Below are 9,433 nucleotides of genomic sequence, written 5' to 3'. Positions count from 1 at the left end.
CGAGCGTCCGTACGATAACATTATTATGTATATACTTTTTTTCGTGTGTACCGCCGCCGTCGAAGAGATGATATTTTTCATCTAGCGCTCGTCTCTCCCACACACCCCCGTCGTCGGTTCACCCCTTTGCCGAAATCCACCCCCTCGCGCGTGTACACCACTGCTGCTGCTGCTGCTGCTGCTGCTCCTCTCTCGCTGCGGCGGCGGTGGCGGTCGTCTGCACCCTCGCGCGATGGGGCGAGCGCGACGGGGATGGATTTAATGGCGTGGAAGGAGGAAAATGAACGGCGCAATATATCGAATCGTAATAGGGGTTTTATTTTATTTTACTTTTTTTCGTGTGTTTGTTACGTCGAATACACGCGCGTTAAATAAAATTCCGAATTCCGATCGTATATAGATAGGTAGGTAGGTATATTTGTATTGGAAATTCGCTGCATATAGGTAATAATGTGCAGTGCGAATGATGCAATGAAAATATGATTGTTATATACATAACGGATGGACTTATTCATACTGCACTTAATATAATATATTGTAAAATTATATGTGTATAGGTACACGAAAAATATCGTCTATTTTATTTATCATCGTGATTTATTATTTTTCACGTACTTATAATATTATAATACCGCTGTCCGCTAAATAATACATGGATATCCATATCATGTTATATGGTTATCTCGTCGTGACGTTTACTGCAGTATAGATTTACCGAACTTTCTACAAGAACAGTTACATTATAATATACATCTAAGGTCCGTTTATCTTATAATATAATATAGGTAGGTACTTACGTATTTGCATACAGTTATAACTTATAAGCAACGTATGCATACGGACATTTAAACAATGAGTAATTATGAACCTATGTATGATATTGAGTATAATACTTGTTATTTAAAAGATACGCTATTATGTATAACAATATTTATTATACCTAGTTTACACAAAAACGCTATTAGATTTAGGTACTGTAAACAATTTTATAGTCGTATGCATAGATAATATTATCATCTACATAATGGCGTCTAAAAAAAAGTTACACCTTTTGTCTGTGTATATTATACACTATACTACAATAGATAGTATATAGATACCAGCATATATAGACAAACCTATTGCAATGTTTTAAATTTTATACTAGAGTACCTATAATATTATGTATATACGCATATGAAATTTATCTATATTAACTGCACTTGGTTAAACAAAGCATTTATTTATGAATAAATTATAATGGTTATAGGTATATAAATCTGATAATAAGTATCTAATCTATACGCCTTTTAAATTTATCAAACATCAATTATTATAGGCATTCATATTGCATTTGCAAATACGGACTTGCACGGAAAAAAATAATTAGTTGGTTTAACTAAAAATATATGTACACTAGCCATAAAATGTAGTTCCGTATGGCATAGCCCAACATTTAGTTGCAAGTACCAAACGGTTATAGTTGCAAGATTAATAGTTAATTTGACTACAATTTATAGTTGCTAATTTTTTTAACAATATTATTTAGTTAAGTCAACTATTAATCTATTGTAAATATATAGTTGATACAACCAAAAGATATATTAGTCTTACTATAGCATCAGTCAAATTAACCAAGTCAATTTTCTGAAACAACTAAACAATGCAGTTGACAATTTCTCTAACTAAATATTTAGTTAAACCAACTATTGTTATTTTTGACATTTATAGTAAATATAACTAAACCTTTTATAGTCATTACTATAATTTTAGTTAAATTTACTAGTCATTTTTGTTTGAAATTGCTAAAAAATATAGTAGATTTTTCCAAGTCAATTAGCTAGTTTAATTTAAACTACCTACTAATATTTTTGGGGTGATCAAGAAGTAGGAAAAAGAAAGTACAAGGACCTGTAAATATAAACAACATAAATTTCAAAAAAAAAAAAAAACAGATTCATTAAGAATAATAAAATATTTATTAATAAAGAAATGTTTTTTTATACATAGTAGATAGTAGATACATAAAATTTTTGTATTACATATGTTTATGAAGATATATAAGATAAACCATTTGATAAGACACAATGAACAGTGGGATGTACACAGTCTATAATTGTTCAACTGAACAACAAATTAATTTTTCAGTTAATTGCACATTATATGCTTGGAAATGCTCATCAAAATATTTATTCTCATAAATCTTACAAATAAAAAATGGTATATTATTGGTTTGAATAAATATAGATAAAATTAGTCCAAAAATTGGTAAAATATTTGGATTATCACTGAAATTAATAAGAACAGACATATTATTGCTATTGTAAGTGGTTCCTTTAAAATCAACCCATGAAACAAATATTGCATTTTCCAAAAAATTCAAAAGGAGAACATAAAAATTCAACTTTACTATACTCGTGCCTTGTAGTTTCCGAAAGAGTTATTTGACGACCAAACTGCATATCAATAATATTATTATTTGATGACAAAACTCTGTATGCCAAACTAAGTTGATGTTTCAATGCTAAAGTATAAGGAGAGTTCTTACGAGATGTAATTGATTTAGCAGTTTCCTTAAGCTGTTTATGTTTTGATTGAAATATTTACCTATAATAAAAATGTGTTTTAAGTTATATTATGCTGTCCATATTATAGTATAAGCCCTGACTATATTATTTATAATTAATAACAAAATAAGCATAAAAAAAAATATTAACTTACCTTTAAATTTTTCAATCATATCTTCAAATCCCCATTCGGATAAAATATTTTTAGTGAAGTCGTCCATTGAAATTTAAAGCAATACAATTTTACGAGTAACAATGTTTAACGGTTACGGATTAACGTCGGCAGACGGCTTGTGACTAGTTGTTGTGATGGGACTCGAAGGGACTACGGTAGACACTAGACAGACTGGCGACTGCGAAAGGCGCGAGCAGGTATCCAGGGATTAAACAAAATTAACTAAACGTATAGTAGATCCAACTAAACAATCTAGTGAAACTCTTAAATAACCACACCATTTTAGTTACTTCAACTAACTTTATCAGTAGAATAATTATATTTTTTAACTATAAAATTCTAGTTCAGTTTACTATACCATTTAAGTAAATCTAACTAAAAATTAATTACTTCAACTAAATTTCTGCCAACTAAAAATATTTAGTTTATATTTTTTTCCGTGTGATAGAAAACAGATAATACTTTTATAACGACATACCTTTTATAATTATTATTATTGATTAATATAATAATAAACTAAATTTCGTCATTATACTAACATTAATTAACTGTAAGTATAATAAATTAAATTTATTTAGCTAATATATCCATATATTTTATAATAAATGGCCTATAATTTCATACAAATTACAATATTGTTTCTTCAGGTTTAAAGCAAGTGAACGGGTTATTGGAATGTCGAAATTGTGTACCTATATACTACCTATACATTTTAAAATAATATGATAGTTGTTAAGTATTGAAAAAATATAAAATAATATATTAATTTATTATCATTTAACATATATACTACCTACACGTCTACACATATCCGTTGACGAATGAGAATGATTAATGAATTTTGATCGACTTATTTTTCTTTAAATTCTAAATAAGACTAAAATTGTTTGGTAAAAGCCGCATAATTGACAAATAGGCTATAAATATATTAGTTTTATAATAAAAACCAGATAAATTAAACCACTAATTATCTTAATAAAACTGGTACAGCTGCTGTCCAAACTAACTTACTAACGCGATTGCACTTTATGCGACAAATACCATTAATTATTAAACAGATAAAATAAATTACATTCTGCAAGTATAGCAAAGTACATGTACCAACCTATATTGTACCTACTAAACATCGAATATTCTTGGTACGTATAAAATTAGGGAAATTCAACTAGATAATGAGCAACGGTTTTTAATCTAATTATGGAATACTATAATAACAAGTTACAGCTACCACCAAATTAAACTGTGCAGCAGTAATTGAAATAATCAACATTTTATTACGCTTTTAAATAGTAGAATGTTTTGTTTGATATTTTAATTAGGGCGAAGTACTAATGCAAAATTCAAATTAGACTATTCGACTATGCGTAATTTTTGTATTTGATTGTAAAAATACAAACAATCAGGTATTTATATTGGACATTATAATTGTAGTACCTATATAATATTTTAATAATTATTATTAATTTTAATATACTACGTAATTTAATGAATTTAACCAATTTAAAATATGTTCATTAGGTGTAATATAACAGAAAAAAAATAATGCCGTTGTAAATCAAAATTTATTTTCGTTTAATTTTCCGGAAAACAATAATTGTGTAGGTTCCTATTTTATATACCCAGCTATGTCGTGGCGCTACCGTTAAATCATACCTATTATCATTAAATCTACTGTCACGAATATACATATAAAGTGCGTGAGCAAGCGTTAGGTACATCAATTTTGTATACAATATTATTTTAAATATTAGCATAAAAATATAAAACTATATATAATCTCCATGTATATGAAATAATAGATAATATGATTTTAAAAGTGATTTTGCTAATTTAGTTACTTATTTAGGAATACCTACGTATTTTAGAAGTAGGTATATTGCCACTTTTAAACATCTATAACGGAGTACTTTTTCCATCAAATATTCTACGTATATATGTAAGTACTGAATATTTAAAAATATAAATGGTTAATATTTATAAAAAGTATAACTATATATGTATATATATACTATATAGGTATATACTTTTTATAGTATCTTATTAGGTATACTATACATATAATAGATAGTGGATTTTTGTTAAACATATAAACTCACATTTGAAATATAGATGTATATAAGTCTTTACCTACCTATGTTATTACCTACATGTTAATATTATACTGCAGAATGTTGAATTTACATAATTGTCATATAGGTATATTGAATATTATCAAGTTTATATAGGCTCATTCACACGAATTATCCATGTATTTTCAAAATTAGATGAATAACAAAAACTAGGAAACTGTATAAAAATCGTAGTATCATGTTATTCATATTTATACCTATATAATATAATATATCATAATTTAAAAAATATCATGGTGCCTAAATTATTGTCTCGAAAAATTCGAATTTGAAATTTATATACATGAATAAATTTAAATAAATTTAATTAAATTGTATTTCCAATATATACCTACGCATGAGATCGTACTATTAATTTGAGATTAAAACAATAAATTCACTGCAGTGAAAAATCAAAATTTAATTATGTTGTCTTATTTCAAATCGTATGTCACATAGGTAATAGATATCATATAGCCGCCAGTCGATCTCAGATATCCTGCAAAGTGAAAAAATTGTACACTATCAAAGCCAATATCGTGTACCTATTTTTAATAAAAATTAACATTAACCTACAACCAACACCTTGAAGATGTAAACAATAAACTGAAAACCAGGAATAATATTATTAGTAAACTATAGCGGGAACAAGCCGGGGCTGCCAAATAAATGTAGGTATACTTTACATATCGATCCTGACTATGGTTATAGCGTTGCGGAGTATTGCACCCCCGCCTTGGAGAGAAGCGTACATGCAAAAAAGGTTGACACTCAGCTGAACAATACTATGCGAACCATTACAGGCTGCGTCCGGTCCACCAACCTACAATGGCTACCAGTCCTCTCGAATAAATAAGCCCCCCGGCGGCTCGAAGACACCTCGCAACCGTTAAATTGTTACAGAAAATCAATAGATCGGTGAGTCTTCTTGAATACAATAACATAAATAACGCATCCATTGAAAGACTAAGATCAAGGTACCCAGTCTGGTCAATAGAAAATAGCTTTGACAGAATGGAGGACATGTGGAAACAATGCCGGGTAGAAGGTAATACAAAAAATAGACACCTGATAATAGTGACCCTACACAAATAGTCTCAGGGTTTGATTGTCCAAGAGCCATATGGACCAACCTAAACAGGATACGAACAGAGCAGAGTAATTGTATAACTACCTCCTACATAAATGGAAAATAAAAAACTCTACCCTGTGTGACTGTGGACAAATATAGATACAAACCATCAGACGCATTGCAGCGGAGGAATGTCCTCAAAAAAGATATACATGGGAGGAATTGAGGGACTTCACAAGGGCGATGACGAATCAACGGACTGGCTGTCTAAAACTTATACGTTCGCCTTTAAATATATTATGATCTTTTATCATTATTATTTTTGTTATTATTAAACTTATTAGTGCATCGTAAATCTATGTAACCTAGTCCTCGTTATTTCGTTATAATTTATTGTTTATTTTGGTAAAAATTAACTTGTTAGTTTGTAGTAGATAAGCTTAATATATATAAACTAAGATTTACCACGATAATATGTAATTCCTAAGCAATAATATTTTCATAATAGTTTCACAATCCTTATTGCAATTATATTTATAATTTCTTGGGTATGTGGAATACCTATGTTTAATATATGAATCATAACTTGTATTTATGATCGATTCCGATTGCAGATTATATACAACATTGGTTATTTTCATAAGGGTATATAATATATATTTTATACATGCATGTATAATATTATTAATATTAGTAATACTATAATATAATATATATATGTGGACTATAATCCACGGAAACGGAAGTAGTTACATTCCACACGCACATGTTATATGATATATAACATGTGTGTATGTGTTATATATATTATATACTTACATATACTTATATAGATAGATATGTATAATATAATAATTAATAATATAATATGATATGGGTTAAATATTCAATTTTTATATCGAAAACGAATATCACGTTCATATATAACTCTGCACCACGTGATGGACGTCTTATCGCATATATTATATTATGTATCAATAATCAATATTTATTATCTACACTTAGGCAAATTCAAAATAGCGAGGAAGCTTAAAAATTAAAATATATAACATACGTATACCTATTACGTTTTTTTTTAACCAAACCTAACCTGACCTAACCGCAATTGATATATACGCAGTGTGATCCACCGAGAGCATATAATATATACATCCCCATATTTCTTATAATAATTAATTTATTCAAGTTATTATATTATATGCATTATATAATAATTGGAATTTATATAAATAAACGTAATGACCATATTTTAGACTTAATATATTAATATCATTTAAATTTCAAAGAGTATCCAATAACGATATAAATTCTAATTTATAACTACATAGGACGCTAACAGAAAATAATATTTAAGCTCAAATATATATTATGTATGTAGTGTTAAAAAAAAATGTATTTTAATGTACAATATATAAATATTAGAACTACTATCCCGCCTTACTATGGATATTATATTAATTGTTTCTTGAATGTGATTTGTTACTGTAACTATACAAAGTTCCTTTATATTTTATGCAATATACTTGAACAGTTTTTCATACATTATTGATATGTAATAATAACCGCAACAATAATCTGCAGTGTTTTAATTGTGCTCATATTTTTCATAGTAACTCAAATTTATAGCTGATATATTCGTTAGGTTAACCTAACCTGACTCTAATATAGACAACATACAGTCAAAGTGTATCTACAATAATATTGTAATAGTTTGAATCCAATAATTATAACTAAACAAATCAATAATACTTTATTAAATAACTCAAAAGTTTATAATTACATAATTTATAAATTTCCTATGAATAATTACCGTTTAATAAATTATTATTTAAATACACAAAATATTGATAGTACTTCATGAATAATCAATGAAGATTATATATTGACGAATTATATTTTAACAATATAATAATATAACTTATAAATAAGTATTATATAAAAAACCGGAAATAACATTGTCAAAATAATCTTAAAACAGTTAAAACTGTAATAATATATAATTTAATTGATAAACTTAGATTATTGCATTGCAATGAGAAAAATAATTATACCTAAATTATATAGCTATTCAGTCTTCAATAGAAACTCTTTATACGAACTAAAATTCACTCATACGTTCATAATAATATAAATTGATGATTATTATAGACATTATATAGTACCTACTTTTTTGTGCTTGAATTGTAGTTTTAGTTATTTTATTGTGCATTTAAATTTATAATAAAAACGAGTTATCAGAAATTATTAAATAAACAAAAACTAATTATATTCTAAATTAACTACATACAGTTATCTGTATAGTATTATAATTTATAGTACATTATAGTAGTATAGTACCAACTACCAGCTATAGCATTTTTAACTTAGTGGGTACCACTTTGATGGATTTGACACCGTAACAGCATAAGAATATTCTATTTTTATAAATTATTATTACATACATTTGACGATTAATGATTAAATAAATGATACAAATTTAATTTATTATTAAAGGGTTAATAAATAGCAAGATTCACGCTATTTCAGTAAATATTAATATCTACGTTTAGGCAACAAATAATATTGTGAACAGCTCGTTGAATATTATTACCTATGTTGTGTATATATGTGTGTGTGTGAACCACAATTTTAAAATATTAATATCATTTTTAATATACGTCTTATGTGTTCTGTTATCTTGCAACTGCATGTAATATCATTACATAATCCTTATGAATCATATTATAATAAATAATATATGTATATAAATTCATTAATGAATAAGCCACGTTTAGGATAAGCCGATAGGGCATATGTCGTCTAAGGATAGAATTATATAAGTTATTAGTGATAACCTATACCTACTATATAATACTATAACTATAAATATACTGTAATTAAAATATAATTTTTTTCTTATTTTCTGTTATTCCAGTGTTCGTGTTTGAAGTAGGTAGATATTTCATAAGAAATAACATCTGCAAACGCTTTAAATAAATTTGACTTATAAAAAAAGAATGGATTTTAACATATCGTTTGTACATATATATAGATAAATGTATTAATAACATATTGATAAATAATATATTAGTTTATATATTACATATAGGAATATGCATAATATATGTTGAATTCTAATAAATTGGGGCGGGGGCTATAATTTTTAGTTAAGGGAATCTAAGACCCCTCAGCCCTTTACGTTTTGAGCCTCTATATCTCAATATACATGCGTATATAAATGTATATCGCACCCTTTCATACGTGATATATATATATTATACATATAGCAGATAAGTATATATATATTATATTTGTACATAATAATATATTGCGTTTTTCCCGCTGTGCGTATATGTGTGCGACAAGATGAGAGAGTATTACTACGTCGTTCGGACGTTGGCGTGTGTGTGTGTGTGCGTATATATATATAGAATTGTGTGCGCTTAGAGGGGGTTCAACCCTCTATATTTGGTGAGTGTACATATATATATATATAAACGCACAAGTGCACCGCCGCAGCAGTCGCACCCCGCGTTGCAATATTGCAGAGGGT

The 9,433-nt window shown here is 27.4% G+C and overlaps 1 long non-coding RNA gene across 1 annotated transcript; it reads right to left on the bottom strand.

Moving 5' to 3' along the window:
• Positions 1 to 1,939: 1,939 nt before the first annotated feature.
• LOC126550504 (uncharacterized) lies at positions 1,940 to 2,850 on the bottom strand. The gene is made up of 2 exons (XR_007604629.1): positions 2,701 to 2,850; positions 1,940 to 2,586 (listed from the first exon to the last, which is right to left on the bottom strand). It is a non-coding gene; the product is annotated as an uncharacterized LOC126550504 (long non-coding RNA).
• Between the last annotated feature and the right edge of the window lie 6,583 nt (positions 2,851 to 9,433).

This window comes from Aphis gossypii, chromosome 2, assembly GCF_020184175.1.
Source record: "Aphis gossypii isolate Hap1 chromosome 2, ASM2018417v2, whole genome shotgun sequence".
Taxonomy (NCBI): domain Eukaryota; kingdom Metazoa; phylum Arthropoda; class Insecta; order Hemiptera; family Aphididae; genus Aphis; species Aphis gossypii.
The sequence above is the reverse complement of the archived record's forward strand: the minus strand, read 5'-3'. Positions and strand labels throughout refer to the sequence as shown.